The sequence below is a fragment of the Leptodactylus fuscus genome, chromosome 5, assembly GCF_031893055.1.
Source record: "Leptodactylus fuscus isolate aLepFus1 chromosome 5, aLepFus1.hap2, whole genome shotgun sequence".
Classification (NCBI taxonomy): domain Eukaryota; kingdom Metazoa; phylum Chordata; class Amphibia; order Anura; family Leptodactylidae; genus Leptodactylus; species Leptodactylus fuscus.
In genome coordinates, this window is record NC_134269.1 from 189,118,939 (window position 1) to 189,137,772 (window position 18,834).

Genomic DNA, 18,834 nt, shown 5'->3' on the forward strand with positions numbered 1-18,834 from the left:
CGGCTGGGGTCACACTCTGACACCTGCGCAGTCGGCTCTGCCATCGAGACGCAAGCAGATCCAAGTGTGCATGCCGGCCGGCGGCCATTTTTTGGAGGACACTCTTGCGTGCATGCGCAATATGCTGCTGTAGTTCTACGGAGAACAGAGCATGTAGGATTTAGCTTTCTGCTTGAAAAATCGGACATCTTTGTACACGAACACTTAAGGACACACGAACAATAAAGGACACTACATGATGTCCCATTTAAAATAATGCAAATTGTAACAGACCCAGCTAGTGTCCGATGCTAAAATCTTGCGCGGACATTAGCATCAGACACTAGCTGTCAGACACCGACGCTCTCCTGCTATGTGTGGGCTGGTAGCTGGAGATTAGGTCGGAGATCTATGGAGGGGCCAGGTTGTGGATTAAATTCTATTCACTAGGCAGTGAGTGACCAGTGAATGGATTGGCAGAGAGGAGAGGCTAATGAAAGACGGGGGAGAGTTTAGGGTGAACTGGAGGGGGGGGGGGGGGCAAAAGCATTTGCAGGGAGGTCAGATAGAAGGGTGTTGTAGTAGTCTAAGAGATTATGAGGGAATGGACTAGCAGTTTTATAGTTTCATGGGTGAGAAAGGAGCTGATTCAATGAAAGCTCTTGAGGTAGAATCAAGAGTTACCACCAGGCAACAAACCTGTGGGAGTTGGGTAATTGTGGCACCATAAACTTTGATAGTTGGGTCGGGTATGGGGGCCATGTGAGGTGGGAGGGCAATGATGAACTCCGTTTTCTCCATGATAGGAGGCTATGGCTACTAGATACTCTAGACAACAGAGCTGTAATGTCTGTGCCAGAGAGATATATTTGAGTGTAGTCAGAGTAACTGTGGGATTCTATGAGTTGGCTAAGGCTGAGAGTGTAGATGGGAAAATGGAGGGGTCCCAGGACAGAGTCTTGAAGGAAACATACAGAAAGAGGACACGGTGAGGAGGAGGTGTGTGAGTGGGAAAAGCAGAATCAAGTTGCAATTTTTTTGCATAAAAATGTGTGGCTTTTATCCCTTGTACACCAGAAACTTGACATACAAGGCATAATACATCTGCATGTCGGTTCCCAGGTTATTAGTAACAATATGTCGTCTTGTAAAAATATCCAAACTTTATTAATGAATCACATTAAAAACAAAGAGAACAACTGACATGGGTTTCAAACCCATTCAATTTGCCCACAGGGTCAAGGGCGCACCTTCCATTACAAATAAACCGCACAACATTCTTCTTTTCCTCGCCGCTACTTATTGTATTTCTGCAATAAGAAGTGTCCATCCACGCTCCTGTCCAGACCAGTCTCCACTGCCACCTCTAGGCAATGTTGCACTTACATTGCTAAAGAATGCCAGGATGCTACATCCATTGTCCTGCTGATCTTCTGTGTCAGCTACTGTGCAACCTGGTGCTGGCAGTGGAGGCTGGCCTGGACAGGAGTGTGGATGGCCCCTACCTATTGCAATAATAAGTAGCACCCGATTAAAAAAAAGTACGATGCTCCCATTTATTCCACTAACATATCGCTGCATCTGCTCATGACGCATAATGATGTCAGTGCAACCCACATCTGTCCTGACTTTGAAGAGGGCTGAAAGCAACAGGGAGTTCGCTGAAGCCCAGGAGAAGTAAGTAACACTGGTTTTTAAGTTTGTCACCTCCCCTTGGTCTCTGATCATTATACTCTGGGTTCTGAAAACACCCCAGAGTATAATAGTTTGTCGGTGGTCCACTATGAGGCAATACTGTCTGAGGGTCCACTATGAGGCATAATACTGTCTGGAGGGGCCACTATAGGGCATTATACTGTCTGGAGGGGCCACTATAGTGTATAATAATATGTGGAGGGTCCACTAAGAGGCATAATACTGTGTGGATGGGCCATTGTGGGACCTTATACTCTGTGTAGGGGCTACTATGGGGCATAATACTGTGTGGAGGGGCCACTGTGGGACATTATACTGTATGGAGGGGCCACTATGGGGCAATACTGTCTGGAGGGTCCACTGTGAGGCATAATACTGTCTGGAGGGGCCACTATGGGGCATAATACTATGTAGAAGGTCCACTAAGGGACATAATACTGTGTGGAGGGGCCACTGTGAGACATTATACTGTGTGGAGGGGCCACTATGGGGCATTATCTTGTGTGGAGATACACTATGGGGCATAATACTGTGTGGAGAGTCCACTATGGGGCATAATACTGCATTGAGGGGCCACTATGGGACATTATACTCTGTGCAGGGGCCACTATGGGGCATAATACTATATGGAGGGGCCACTATGGGGCATAATACTATGTGGAAGGTCGACTAAGGGGCATAATACTGTGTGGAGGGGCCACTATAGGGCATTACATTGTATGGAGGGTACACTATGGGCCATAATACTGTTTGGAGAGTCCACTATGGGACATAATACTGTGTGGAGGGGCCATTATGGGACATAATACTCTGTGGAGGGACCACTGTAGCACATTATACTGTGTGGAGGAGCCACTATGGGATATTATAGTGTGTGTAAATGGGGCATTATATTGTGTGGGGGACAGGAAAGGGGGCGCAATGCTGTGTGGTGGGGGGCTCAGTCTTTTCTAGTTATGCTGTTTGCAGTATTTTTACTACCCTTGTGCACACTACTGTATACTATATATACAGTATATATAAAATATCCATTCTAATCTAAATCTAATAATTCTATCTCATGTAATACTGCTGATGTATTGTTACCGGCTCTTACAGAGAACACATTTGACTACCAGACCTTGATAATTCGCCCCCTCTCCTGAACAAAATCAGTCGTGCTCTTTCACATAAAATCGAGAACAATCTGTGCTTAGCCTGGGAACAAGCTCATAAATTTTACATTCTGTAAAATACTGTTAAACGTGCAATGATTTCGGCGGTTTCTCTCTGACATTGTTGGATTCCAGAAGAGCTTTCATCTTTATTCATGTGTAAACTGAATTGTTAAAGGTAATCAGTAATATTTCCCATCCTCCCGCTTCGTGTATTTTTTTTTTTTTTACTGTATTTCGCCCCTGTCCTTGAAACTCAGCGAGGTCTGTGGGTTTTATTAATAATAAATGTACAATCTTCTGCCTGGCACTCAGGGGAAGGGCAATTTTTAATGGATTGGGGTCACCACATTGACATTGCCAAGAAGGCTATTCCTTAAAAGAAACCTATCGCTAGTGTTAGGTGAATATTCATCTTGCGGATTTTCACAAGGTTCATCCAGTAGTGGTTTTTTTGGGGGGGTCTAGCTTGCTAGGTGTGAGCCGGACCTGCTGGATTTTCTTTAGCGCCCTGAGTATCATAAGCAGAGGCCCAGGTAAGGCACGTAAACTTGACAAACAGTCTTATTGATCTCGCTGCTGTTCCTTCAAAGTAGTCAGTGCAGGTTCCCATCCTCTTCGGGCTTCTTCCAGCCTCGTGAATGACATCAGAGACAGCTGAACAGGGCTGGCGACAGCACCCGGAAAACCCAGGCAAGTACCGGGGCCCTAAGCTGCTGAGGGGGCCCACTGGGCTGATGGGTACTGACTGCGTTTATTTTTTTATAAATAGTCATGGGGCGGCTGCCCAGGGCCCACCCCGGAGCCACCATTAACACATCTTTTACTTTTAACTAGATCGGTGTCTGCAGACACCGAACTAGTTAAAATGCTTCCTGCAACTTGTCTGTCATGTAAACCATAATCCGCATGAGGCCTGTGGTGTACAAGATGAGAATGTAGACTGATGTCTGCTTCTCAGCACAGGCAGGTGCGATGATGCCATAGCAATGCACCGCCTGTGCTGTGACACAGGCGTCCTGTGTGTGGACAGGCCGGAGGCGGCAGCTCCATTCCTCACAGGTAGGTGAGTAAAACTTATTTTTTGTTTTAGCTTAGTTGTGGGTATTTTAATAGTATAAAGGGTCATTAGGGGTTGGAATTATAACTATAAGGGAGGGGGCATTTATATAAGGGTTGTTAGGGGGCATTATGAATACAACACAGTCGCAGATTTGGAACTTACAGTAAACCTACAGAAACGCCAGCAGTTTAAATATAATTGAAGCAGAATATGCAGAGGAAACCTCTGCAAACTTTCTGTGCAAAGGGGCTATAGTTACGAGGCTATAGTTGCATGATATGGCCGCTATGAGATTTATGATACTATGTAAACAGAGTAGGGGTCACGGCGCTTGCACAGATACCACGGTTTATTCAAACAGCTGGTCTTGGGGGTCCCAGGTATTGGAACCCCATTATTTTTTTTTACTTTTTGTTTACCTTTTATTTAGGAAACACCTAGATTATTATTAAAAAGGGGCTCTATTTACAGGGAAGTTATTAATTTAAAGGGGTTGTCCCATGAAAAGCATCCTATCTATACTGCTAGCTTATGTGGATTTAAGACTTTTCCTAAATACATTGCTTTATCAAAACTGCTTTGTTTGGCCGCTATCTTAATTTATTCACTTCATTGTTGACACTGCATTTCTATGGCCACTGGGCTTATCTGCTTATTTCCCAAGTGACGTAGCTGCCTGCTCTCGGGGGGGGGGGGGGGGGGGCTCCTCAGATAGGGGAGTGGGGAGGTGAGAGCTCCGGGATTACTGTGCTGTTTATCTTTAGCTTTTCCACTTATCAGCCGGTTTAATTGAATTTGGCTGATAAGGGCTGAGATAAGGAGTCCATTACCTCTGTATGTAATGCAAGCTGACTCAAATCCAGCTCTGCTACATCAGTTTCCACATCAGCTTTATACTGTGGTAATGCACTTACAACCAATCCCTCATTACTGACTGCAAACATAGCACATAGCAGAGCTAGTGAAACCCCGCCCACCAATGTGCCAAGAAATCCAGGAACTGAAGAAAGCACAGAGCCCTCTGGCTGCAGAGCAAGAGTTATGGGAATAGCTCTTTAAAGATGCACTTGGGGGTATTATTTTTTATGTCGCTTTATATTATATATGGTATAATTGGTGGTAGCATTAGGATGGGTGTGCAGGTAAGGACAATGTGGGTCAGGTGCCTGGAAAAGATGTCTGTGCTACAAACTTCACATGACTGGAAGAAGTGGTCATGGCTGTCTAGATGAAAGAGATGGGGAATGTCAACAGAGATGTCACCTGTAAGTTACAAAAAGTAACTTTAATGTATTCACCTAAATCGTCTGCAGAGCCCTGTGTAGAGCCGATATATAGTATACCTCTATACGCTCACCATATAGTGATAATAAGTTGGAGGACAACTTGGACATGTTCACCCCCATGCTGAACTCCTAGTTACACCTCTGGCCAGGCAGGTTCAGGCCGCTATGGGACTTTATGCCGTGTGCAGGGGCCACTATGGGACATTATAGTGTGTTTAATTAGGGCATTATATTGTGTGGTGGCCACGAAAGGGGGTGCTATGCCATTGGGGTCAAAAGTATGCTATGGGGCCCAGTCTTTGCTAGTTCAGTCCCTGTATATATTTATTATACCCTGTCAGTGTATATATTTCTATAGTTATCTGTGGAGGCCCACTCAGTCTCTGCATTGAGAACTTCCATTAAAGAGGACCTTTCATGGGTTTGGGCACAGGCAGTTCTATATACTGTTGGAAAGCCGACAGTGTGCTGAACGTTCCTCCCCACTCACACTGTACAGTGCGATAGGCGCTGCTGTGGAGAAGGACGTTCCTGACAGACTGTCAGGAACGCCCTTCTGACTGTAAAGAGCTACGATACCGGTACCACTAGCTCTTTACCCGGGGCACAGATTGGGAAAGCTGACAGTGTGCTGAATTCAGCACGCTGTCGGCTTTCCAGCAGTATATAGAACTGCTTGTACCCAAACCCATGAAAGGTCCTCTTTAATACAGATGAAAGCATTCACTGCACTGTTAGCAGAATCAGGCCCTGTTCACATGGTGGAATCTAACAACGATTTTGCAGCGGATTTCACCCCCAAATCGGCGGCAGATTCTTCCCTCATTCTGACTCCCATTGAAAACAATTAGTGCAGGATGATGAAAAAAAAAGTGTCCTGATGGATCTTGCTGCAGATCTTGCGGCCGCAAAATCACAGGCGCAAAATAACGCGGCGTATACGCTCCTACCTCCCATTGAAATGAATGAGAGCATTTTGAGCGTGTCATCTGCCGGCACGTGTATACGTGCCAGATCACGCTCAACATTACATCGTGTGAACTTACCCTTACATGGGCATCCCATTGATTTGAATAGGCATGTAGTACTTTAGATTCCCTGTGGGGGTGCCGAAGGAAAAGAAATCACAACAATTTACGGCTGATCCCTAGGGATCGCATCCAGAAACTGTTCTAACAAGAAGGAAATAGGGATAGCCCCTTTAAGTCTTTGTCATTTATCAATATTTTAGAGCAAATTAATTGTTTTTTTTAATTACTCTAAATTTTTAAAGGATACTGAGCATTTTATTTTAATTTTTTATTTTTATTTTTTATTAATTTTATTTTAAAATGATACGTGCAGTGATGAGAGCTGGGGAAATGTAAAAAACTAACGGGTGTTAATAATTAAAGGGATGTATCGCAACAATAAAAATAAGAGAATGATTATGAGATGAGACAGAATGCAGCTGTTACTGAAAGAGATAAAACAGAAAAACTCTCCTGAGGTCCAATTCATCCTGAGACAGTAACCGTATCTAACATCTACATAGGATTATTAACCGTACAAAACAAATTAGTAAGAAGATTGTAAAGTAATTAATGAATAATACAAGTACAAGATATTTCATTCGGAAGAGTCTGCGATGTCATGTTCACTACAGCAATACCACACATTTTACAGTAAACAGATACAATGTATCAGATTCTAGTTACTTTATATTATACAGAGACGAGCAAAGGGAAGCAATCGTTGGATTGTTGGGTGAACCTCACAAAGGTTCGGCTACCAGTTTTGTGTCAGACTGAATTTGTTTGGTCCGAACCAGAAGTGCTCTTGTTATACTCTTGTTATACCTTCAGATCCCAGGGTATAATAATGTTGTGCCCCACAAAGCCTGTGACTGGACTTCAGCAGAATCCTGGCGATTGAGCATTAGTATACATTGGGTTACCTCTTTTACTACATGTGGGGGCACTCAGGGGGTATTATACTCATACTGGAGCAATAAAGGGGCATTATACTGCATGGGGGACATCACTGTATGTTATACAGAGGAGGACACTTACTGTATGGGGGCACAAAGGGATTAGGTGGGACTCAGATTTCTCAAAGTGGACATGGGCAGGGTTTAGGGATATGACTTAATATCTAAACTTTTGACTTCAAAATTAGGTTGGCATTGTACTGAAGGCAAATAATAAAAAAGAAGCAAGTTAGCTGTCAAGCCATGTTGTTCTCAATATTGGACTGTAAAATCTTGCATTATGTACTGTCTTTCCATTTGTCACCATTTTGCGGTGGTTTCCTCTTAGAAGTGAAGGAGAATGGCCGACGAGCCGTGCAGAAGAAAGGTGGCGCTGGATGAAGAACAACGCTGTGCTCAGAGCCTTGGGGAGGACTTACCCTGTGCACAATTAGCATAAAGGCGAAAAGAAGAGTAATTCACAAATGGTGGCGCGGACCTTCAAGATAAAGGTAGGAGATGAATAGACTTTATAAAGGCCATTCCTACATCCACTAAAAACACCATTGCAAGGACTTATATCCTACAGGGGACACAACAATTCTGACTAAAATGGGTGAACTGCTTCAGAATGGATGGGATTCAACATGCACTTTATGGGTTCACTTGCATACATTCAGTGTGACCTGCAGATACAGATGGGCATAGGAAGGTTAACATGTTTGCTAATGTTGCGACTGCTACCACCACCCAGAAAGACACACAACTCCTACGTCCTGGTCCTACATGCTCTGCTTCACGTTGTGTTGCCACTACTGCCACCATTCAGCCAGACATCCCCTGCAGCCTGATCCATCATATTATTCCATGATCTACTGTCCCTAATGTTGTCACAGCTGCCATCACCATTCAGCCAGACTTCCCCTGCAGCCTGGTCTATCATGATATATCCCATGCAGTTGTAAAAAACCTGAAACATATATTTTTTTTTCCAGTACCAATGTTATGTTGGTGCGGCATCTGCACAACTATTTCCAGGCATGATTTTTGGCGGCTTTTTGCTTTAAAGAGCCACCTTTTTCCATTTCAACAAGCAGGAACATTAACAGTCGGACACAAATTTTTTTCTTAGAAATACTGTGTTTTTTTCCTCCATCTCCAATTCTAACTCACCAGATTTAGTTGGACCTAAACAAATCATCTGTAGTCCTCACCATACTACACGCAGCATGCTGGCTCAGTAGTGGCTCAGTTGTTAGCCCTGTAACCTAACAGTGCTGGAGTCCTGGGTTTGGATCCTGCCGAGGAAAACATCTGCAAGGAGTTTGTATGTTCTTCCTGTGTTTGCATGGGTTTCCCACAGCAAAGATATACTGAATGTATATTGTGAGCCTTATATCATACAGTGACTGACAATGTGTTGTGAAGGGTGTGGTGTGGTGTGGGAGGACAGTTATATTCCAGCCAGGCACCTAAAGGGTGTATGGTAAGACCGACACCAGGGAGGTCAGCTGTGTAATCAGGGCCTGATATAGTCTTTGTGTGAGGACTAGGAGTGTGGCACCACACTGACAGAGCTGAGAGTCCCTGTGTGACCTGAACCTTCAAACCAGGTACTGTACCACCCATGATTGCTACCAGAGCGAGAATCTGGCAGCCAGGCTCCTGTATAGTCAGGATACAGTTTCCTTTGTTATAGTTAGTTCTCAGCCGAGAAGGCTTTTGTTTTGTTCATTCCTTTGTAAAGGCAGTTTATGCACAAGAAGTGAATAAATTCTAAACTTAAGTGCAATCCAGTCACTGTGTCCCTGTTTCCTGCACTGCTACCGAGCATCTACCTGAGCGAATCCCCACAGTCCGTAAAAGTTCTGCAGAACATGATAGTGCTATACAAGTAAACAACATAAATAAATGCTCCTGGTGATGTCGCTGTCACAACCTGAAGACTTGTATAAAAATTGTGTGTTTTTCTGGTGGCGTTTGATCCGGTGGTCCGGGGTCTTCTGGAGGTTTCCTTGCCATTGAGCCATCTGTTTGGGCATTGAGTATTGGCCTTCAGAATTTACTTGAGGTTTTTTGGATCGAACTTCAGGTGTTGGTTGTTACCATTATCCTATGGGACGATTCTGGGGCCTTTATTAGGAGGAGGGCTGGCTTCACTAGTTGCTGGTTTTTGTTGTTGCCATCTGGAATTCGTGACTCTGGGAGGAGGAGTGTTGTGGAATTACAATTGACTTGGAAGTGGTGTGAGTGTTGCCTTGTGTGTGAGTCTGGTTTGTCCCTCCACACTTCTACTCTGCCCTGTCCTTCAGTTCTGTTTGCCTGGCACTATCTTGTTGTTTGAGGTTTGGATTCCAGTTTGTTTTGCCCCAGTCCTGTGTTAACCCTTTCCTCACCTCTCCACTGTCCCTCTCCTCATTCTCTTATTGCATATTGTGTTGTGCTGCGTGTCTGTTGTCCAGCACATCCCATCCTGTTTGTTGTCTGCAGCTGCACCTTGGTTTCTGTAGGGGTGACCACCTTAGTATCCCCAGTCCCTAGCTCTCGCCTTATCTGATGGCTAGGCTTTCGTGTTAGAGAGCCAGGAGTTGTCGGGGCCAAGGCTAGCTTGGGAACAGCTGACCACCACCCGCAGGCAGGTCCTAGCTAGCCGCCGTAGCATCAGGGAAAGTCTCCTTCCCCTGTTCCCTTAGTGGTGCAGTCTGGATTCTGGGTCTGGACATAGACACGAACGTAACAGTCGCCAAGTCAGTGATTTCGGTTAGCCCACCCTAAAGATGTAGAGGAGATGCTTTACTCCTATGACATAGGACTGTTAGTCCCAGAGCTTCATTTCCATCTTGTGATGTCATCCACAACCCTACCTATGATGTCATTACCCAGCTATCAGTTCCTTTCTATATATCGTTCCCCTTTTTTCCTTTCATCTCTCTCTCTCTCTATATATACTTGTACATGTTCACGCTGTATGGTGGCTATAATAAATGACAATGGTCTATTACTTCCAGTTATATAGAAGTAACTTGAGTATCTCCACATTGCATGTAGAGGCTGTTCATGGAGCGCATCACTGCATTGACTGGCAGAATGTTGGCACAGTAAATAATTACTAGCTTTAGTAGGCCAGCTTGTGTGGGTGGGTGGAAGATATGCACTGCTGAACTTATCTGGAAGTATAATTGTGCTTGGCAGGCAGTGGGATTTTCAAGGGTTCTCTTTAAAATGGCAACACTCAGTTCTCAAGACTTGAGAGACAGCATTTCATGTAAAATATTGATACAGCTATAATGGGAAGACAGATCAGGATAAGGAACTGAGGCTGGCAACATAAAATGAGCTGCACAATGCTATGTATCAGTTCACAAATCAGTGAGTAGGATTGTAAAGAGGACACATAGGACGATAACACTGGGGTCCCCATCGCTTTGGGAATGAGGGATCCATCAGAGGTGTAACTGTAAGCTCCAGTGCAATAACTGTAAGAGGTGTTGGGAACCATCAGTGTCTGCAGTATCTACATCTACTATAGTTATGAAGGGCTTATCTAAATGGTGATTCGTGAATTGACCCATAGGAAATGGAATTGGAAAGTGATGGGTAGAGAGGAGCAAACCAGTTTTATCAAAATGTGCTTTAAATGAATTTTCCAAAAATCTTGGGTTTGACCAAATCTGAGATTTTTCGGTTTCACCACCCACAAATCATTATCATACCCTGTGGTCTGAAGAGAATACGATAAGTGGAGTCCCATGGGAAGTGCACAAAAACAATAACCACTGATCCTCACCTCCTGGGTTCCCCCTTATGGCATCAGCCACTCCTTCTCAGGGGTCTTCAGTCCTATTCTGGCTTTTTACAGCCTCTTGGGTGACATTAGTGTCCTCAAGGACCTCTGGCACCAGTGATTGGTCCTCAGCGGTCATATGGCATGTGATAACTATGATTATAGCACTTCTGGCCAAGACCAAACTCAAAATTCATGAAATGAATCTTGCAAGATTGAAGACTGCTCTGCACGTAGACTTCTCTCTTTCCTCATCTTCAGCCGATTTGTAGCTTCCAGACTTACACTGGGTGCAGAATCTGTATATTTATAGTCATGTGACCAGAATATCACCCCATGTCTTTTACCCCTTCCAGCCACAGAACATGCACTGATTCTGGAAGTGCATGGTGTCGTCTAGAATGTATGGACTTCTAAAGAGGTTTAGGCACTACATCATGTGGCCATGGCAAAGCAGCAAGGTTAGGGTGGCATATAAGAAAGGCATATTTAATTACTGTGACCATGATGTAAATTGCATAGTCCCCCAAGTTGTACAGCTAAACTACTGAGGGCTGAGAAAGTTCCACCTACTGGATCTACACCAAGTGGGAACCTTCTAGGAGTCCATACATTCTAGTTATGTCCCTTAGAGCACCCATCTGTATCCCTGACCCTGCAATAAATATAGGAGTCCATGGTGAGAGCTATGTCCTGGTCTTAGAGTCTTCCCTCAGGGGCCCTTTAAAGGCGTTTCACGGGCTCCCCAGCATTTTTGATACCGGTGAACTATATCCACAGGACATGTCCTCAGTTTATGATCGGTGGAAATCGGAGGTGGATCGGAGTCCCTGCACCTGATCTAGCTTCCTCTTGGTACTGGAAGTGCAGAAAGCTATTGGAAGGTGTCAGGAGGGTAGGCTTAGTAGTACTTTTCCATGGTCACAGTCGCTACAATCTTGACAAAATCCTTTTAGGTTGGTGCAGTGCTGTAGGGGCATGTAGAGTTCCTGATAGTGGTGGAAATGTTTTTCTCTGGTTGTGAGCCTCCCTGAACCTGATGGAGGTTGGAGTGCCCATGATGGTCATTCAGAAATAAGACTAAGGGGGAAGATGTTTGTAGAACAGTGTCACTCACAGCATACAGATTATGAGTAGAGATGAGCGAACACTGTTCGGATCAGCCGTTCTGAACAGCACGCTCCCATAGAAATGAATGGAAGCACCTGGAACGGCGACCGGCCGCCGGCAAAGCGTACGTGCTAGGTGCTTCCATTCATTTCTATGGGAGCGTGCTGTTCAGAACGGCTGATCCGAACAGTGTTCGCTCATCTCTAATTATGAGGTATCCAGATGCTGGAGCATCCCTAGATGACAGGGGCTCAGCTGGTTATGTAAGTAACATGCAGACCTGCAGCGCAGTCTACTGTGTCAGTAGTGGCAATGGGGTATTACTAGAATAGTAACAGAACTGCTACTGGTTCCATCTGTCTATAACCAGTGCCTAAAGGCAGCCAGAGCAGCTGATCAGTGCGGGGTCCAGGCGTCAGACCCTCACTAATTCTAATATTAGGGGAAGGGGGTGGCTGAAATACACATTTAAGTAGATGCAGATTTCCTTTGACCTGTATATGCACGTGTTTCACGTACTGCCATATTCTGGATTTCATTCTATTCATTTGCTGGCCACAATACCTGGGTGATCAGCCTGATGTGTATATTCTACATTTTACCCTTGACTGATGTTGTCTTTTTTTTTTTAGCCTTTTCACAAAGTAGCGAGGGTTTTTTTCTGATAAATGTTTAACTTTTATCCAGGATTAAATCCTTTACATTTGTGCAAAAAATGATGCTGCATCAGAATAACCGCTGTTCTCGGCCCCATATTAAGCTGCTATCCACACACCGCCTCGTGCTTGCTCTTTACAGATAGCAAAATGTTTAATCCAAAGACCAAATTTAGCCCATACATTGCCTTTCCTAGGCATCTTGATTGAAGTAAGAATATTGGCCTGTTTGAGCTGTGGATTTGCAAGTTTAAACCATCTCTCGGTGGCAGGTGCTTGCAGCGAGATAAGGGAATGAGTGTGCGCAGTCGCATGTTGGTGAGTGGGATAATAGATGCATTAACATATATAATGTCGCTGAATTAAAGTCACAGCGCTCCGCCGGAATCAGCTACCCGTCATTACTCATACAAGGGCAAATAGGGGCAAAAATTTGCATTGGAATTTTTACATGGACTACATGGGTTAAAAATGGTGAGGATTATTTTATTTCAGATTTTCAGAGTTGTACATGTGGCTCCTTTCTTCTAAAAACAGGGACACACTTTTTCATGTGTGTGGTATTGCAGCTCAGCTCCATTAAAGTGAATAGGGATGAGCTGCAATACCACAATCAACCTGTAAACAGGAGTGGCACTGTGTTTTTTACAAGGCAGTTTTTGTAATTCTTGAAACTCACTTAAACCGATTAGTTTACAACCAGATTCAATCCTATTTTCAAATCTTTTGGGGTTCATTGCCCACAAAACACTATTATACTCTGGGGTCTCCTTAGATGCCAGAGTACAAAAAGTGGAGGCCCAGAGGTGGTGAAGGAAAATAACAAACACCCCTTAAAGGGGCTCTATCAGCAAAATTATGCTGTATGACTCCACATACAGTATGTGTGAATAGCCTTTAAAAAGGCTATTCAGGCACCTCTAATCTTATTTTAAACTGTTCTTCCGGCGGGTTGTGTTCAAATCCCGCGTGTGCGCAGTAGCGCTCCCTCCGCACGCGCCGACGCCATTTTTGTTGTAGTTCTAAGTATCCCTTACAACTACGTGAGCATGCGCAGTACGCTCGTGAACTTCTTCACTCCGGAAGAAAAGATGATGAAGGCGAAGAAGTGCCAGGACAGGAGGACGTCGCTGGAAGAAGAAAGAAGAGGAAGGCGGGACCGAAGATGACGTCGGATCGTGCACCGGTGTGATTTACATATATGTTTATGTTTCTATAGTTTTATTGTAAAACGGGGGGGGGGGGGGGGGTAAAATAAGATTAGCGGTGCCTGAATAGCCTATTTAAAGGCTATTCACGCATATGTGGGGCTCATACAGCATAATTTTGCTGATAGAGCCCCTTTAAGTCTCCTTTTCAGGTCTCTTCCTGCTTCTGGTTGATGTCACATGCTTGGGGGTCACCAGTGAGGCCTGTGATTGGACACATTGGGGCATGATGGGGTTCTAAACCTCGAGGAGCGTGTCAGCCAGAGGCCAGAAAAGGCCTAAAGAGGGCACCGAGATACTCCACAAAGATGCCTGCAAAAGGTTAGGCAAGGATAAATGTTTATTTTCCCACATCTCCCCTGCCCCTCAGCTTCGTATATTCTAGGGTCTGAGGAGACTCCACTGTATAATAATAGCATTTCTGGTTCTATTTGAACAAGTTCGACCCGAAACAAACCTGGACGGCCAAACCTCACAAATATTCCTCAAAACGACACCTGTGTCTATTACTGACAAAGTGCTACTTTTGGCACTAAAAGGTTAACGTTCTCATTTCTGACAGTGGAAGGCTGTGTATGATATATTTTCTCACTTGTGTACACAAGGACAATACATTTATGATGCAGAGGCTGCCAGCCATCAAAGAAAATCAGGAAAATAGGTGAATGACCCTGAGCCTGGTACCCTTCGGCTTATGGGCTCAGTCGCAGCCATGACTACTGTGACCCCTATAGTTGTGCCAGGGCCCTTTTTTGTCTCATTATCCAAACCCATTTACCAGTTAAAATCCTGAATTTACCCCCTGCTGTTTCCTTTTTTTTTTTGTCTCAAGCTCCACTCTCTGAAAATTTTTGGTAACGTTCAGTTTTGTGAAATTTAGTTTTAGGTTTTTTTTCCAGAATCTCCCATACTTAACCCCATATTATCATCTTCCCTCTCTACATTCAATGTTCCTTTAGCAATTAAAATAGAAATCACGTTTTCCGTGGTTTTCCTCTCGATTAACTGGATTTGGAGCAATTCCTTCATACAAGTGAATCCAGTAAATCTGTTATGACAATAAGAGGCATTTTCGCTTCTAGGAAGCACCCCCTGTAAATCTTCAGGCACAATATGTTCAGCAGCAATTGCATGATTGCAGCGAATAAAAGGGTAGGCTGTAGGCCGCAGATGGTTGCCATAGAGACAGAATTTGTGATGGTTCTTCATACCGTACCAGCTATAAAATGCCCTTCAAACTTGAAACTCCCAGCGGAAATCAGAATCGAAACAATTTTATCCTACAAATAAAATGAAAGAACTTTTTATCTGCCGCCTTCTAATGATCCTAATGAAATAGAACATCATCTGGTTAACAGGCGGATCATTTGGTTAACGGCAAAGAGTCAACAATCTTCCTTCTAAGTCTTGAGCGTGAAAGCGCGCTTATCTTCTGACTTCCACCCGGGTTCTCGTCCTACTGAAGAATGTGGTGGAGATTCTGCGTCTTATACACGATGATAACTTAGTACTATGTGCGGACGGAAGTTGTATTGTTTATAGTAGAGTCTATCGTCATCCGCACCATGTTTGCAACGTTGATCCTGCAAAACAAGATTTGATATTTTAATGGTTTGTTCCAGTGGATTATTTCATTTTTCCACTATGAGCCATTTATGTCAGTAAATACCACTATGGCGGTGGTCAGATCCCGGAGTGTATTAAATGGAGGCTCAAGGGAGGTAAGGAAAAATAGCAAACAGTTATCCTCACCTTGCTTCATCTCTTTTGGGCATTCTTGTGGACCCCTGGTGGTCACCGAGTGTTCAGGTCTCTTCTGGCCTTTGCTAGTGTCCTCCATCCCAGGCCTCTGATTGGGCCTCAGTGGTCACGTAGGGTATGTTGTCACCATGATGCTAAGACCCAGCATTGTGACATTGATATGCCGCTTGAAGTCCAATAACAGACCTCAATGATGGACATCAACCAGAGGCCGAAGAGGATGCTGAGGAACCACCGAATACTCAGTAGAGCAGGGCAAGGTGATTATTAGTTGTTTTTTTTTTGTTTTTTTTGTTTTACTCACCTCCCCTTTACTCACGTATTATATAGGAAACCCCAGAGTATACAATTGTTTAGTGGGTGATGGATTAGTGTTCAAGTGAACCCAAAACTTTTGGTTATTTCGGGTTGAATCCTGTTCTAAATAAATGGAGGTTCACTTAACCCAAAGGGTGTCCTATCCACTATGGGCAATATGGGAAACTTCTATTTCAGAATAGATCATGGGGGCTTATTCATTAGGCTAGGACTACTTGATGATTTTCTACATCCCACATGGTGAAATAAACTCACAGCATTGCTGTAACTTTAAAGGGAATGTGGCACCAGAAAATAACCTAATTTTTTAAATCAAAAACTCAAAGAAATCCTGCAGTCCTGACTCTATTTGCTAAGGGGGCGTTCACACTAGCGTCGGTGTCAGACAGCTAGTGTCCGCAGCTAATGTCCGCTGAAGATTTTAGCATTGGACACTAGCTGTGTCCGTTTGCAATTTGATTGATTTTAAATGGGACATGTAGGATTTTGTTGTCTGCTTGAAAAATCAAACACCTTTGTAAACGGACACTTAAGGACACTGCATAGTGTCCCATTTAAAATCATGCAAATTGCAAACGGACACAGCTAGTGTCTGATGCTAATATCTTCAGTGGACATTAGCTGCGGACACTAGCTGTGGGACACCGACGCTAGTGTGAACCCTGCTTAAGCCAAATCGCTGGTAAAATGTCATTTTGTCTGTAGGGAATTTCTTTGCAGCAGTGCCTCACTTATCAGCTATCAGGTATATGCAGATTAGACACAGAATCTACCAATAATAGTAGGTAATTTCACAGTTTATCTACTGCCCCCTTCTGTGCAATGGCCAATTCAGAGGTCACAGACATGTCTAAGGAATTCTCCCATACAAGTCAATGGGATCTGCTCCAGATCATTGTCTCTGTGGACAATGGTTCATCTCCAGGAGACAGAAAGTCACTAACTATTTTAGGCTTAGTGGCAAGAGTTGGAATTTTTCTTTAATATAGATGATAATGTAGAAAATTAAAAACAACATTACCAAAAATTCTCAAAAATATGTTTAATATAAAAATCAGATTTGAACACTTTCCCTTTTATTATTCCCAACAAATTAGACTTTAAAAATAAAGCTTATTTATAATTTAAAACACATTAAAGTACTACAGAATACTGAGGCATTTCACGCTGAGCTATACCACTAGAGCTTAGAAGTAATTATTTCTCATTTTCATGAATTTTTTTTGCACCCAGCTATGTACTGCACCTTTGTTTTGATGCTACTAGGGATTGCTGTGATCGGGATTACCAATGTAAAGGACCACATTTCCTAGGATTCCCCTTCCCTTACAGATTCCCCAGTGCTCAAACAGCACTGGGAACGGCCCCAATACTGTGAAAGAACTCATTTGCATACAGATGAAAAATGGGATTTCTGCCGAACGGCGGCACAGAGAAGACATCTAAAGGTAGGAGAAGACTAGCCTTTCTTAAAGGGGCTCTATCAGCAAAATCATGCTGATAGAGCCCCACATATGCGTGAATAGCCTTTAAAAAGGCTATTCAGGCACCGTAAATGTTATATTAAACTACTCCCCAGTTTTAAAATAATACCCTAAAAAAGAATGTTATCTACTTACGCATCGTGCACGCTGGGCGGGCATTCAGGGTGCGCCGTCTTCTTCATCCACGCCTCCTCTTCCTCCGATGTCCTCGGGTCCCGTCCTCCTCCAGCGCTTGCGAACTGACATTGATAAAAAAAATGGCCTGGGCGCATGCGCAGTAGCCGTAGTAGAAGCCGCATGCTACGGCGCATGCGCCCAGGCCATTTTTTTTTTTTTTTTTTTAACAATGTCAGTTTGCGAGCGCTGGAGGAGGACGGGACCCGAGGACATCGCAGGAAGAGGAGGTGTGGATGAAGCAGACGGCGCACCCTGAATGCCTGCCCCCCCCCCTGTAACATTTACGGTGCCTGAATAGCCTTTTAAAGGCTATTCACGCATATGTGGGGCTCTATCAGCATGATTTTGCTGATAGAGCCCCTTTAAGGCCACGCCAGCGCCGTCTCCATCTTCTTCAGGAACGGCCTCTCTTCGCGTCTTCTTCCGGACCTGAGTTCAAACTTCTAGGCCTCGGGCAGAGCAGACTGTATAAGTACTGTGTATTTATTAATGTATTATTGCTAGATTAAGTGGGCTTGTTATCATAGGTAGTGCTATGTACTAACCTGCTAAGATCCACCTGGACTTCCTTGGAAACCTCTTCTTTATAGCTGGGGACATTAGGTAACAAAGATGAACACCTCACAGAGATCTTCTTTCCTCTCTGGTGATGGCTGTGACTGGCTTTATATTGGGATCCTAACAATAAAACAGTAGCAGAAGAAATGAAATCAAATGTTCTTCAGCCCTGCACTGGGTTCTTTGCCAGAGTCCAAAAATGCCGGTATTTATGTAAAGACATATTAAGAGGATCCAGAGGCATAACATGAAGCTTCAATGGAGTTCTGCACCAGATCCCTCAGCTATAATGCATCATTTATAGTATTTGTCTCTTCATATTGGGAAGAAACACTTAAGGCTCCTGGGCCTGGGTACAACTGCACCCACTGCACACCCTGATGGCAGCTAATATGTTCATTCTTCTCCTGGTTCAGACTTTTTATGGTCAGGATGTCAAAATAGAGCAAGCAACACCCATCACATGGGAGGAAAGATGATGTCTTCGTAATATTCACTTTTGTCAAGAATCCTATGATGAAAATATGTGCAAGCCGTAAGAATTGCGATCCTGATATGTGAGGCAGTCATGCAGGAATTATCACAATGTGATGCTTGAAGGGGACAATAATTATTACTGGAAAGCTATGTATTATCGTATTAGGTAAAGCTAC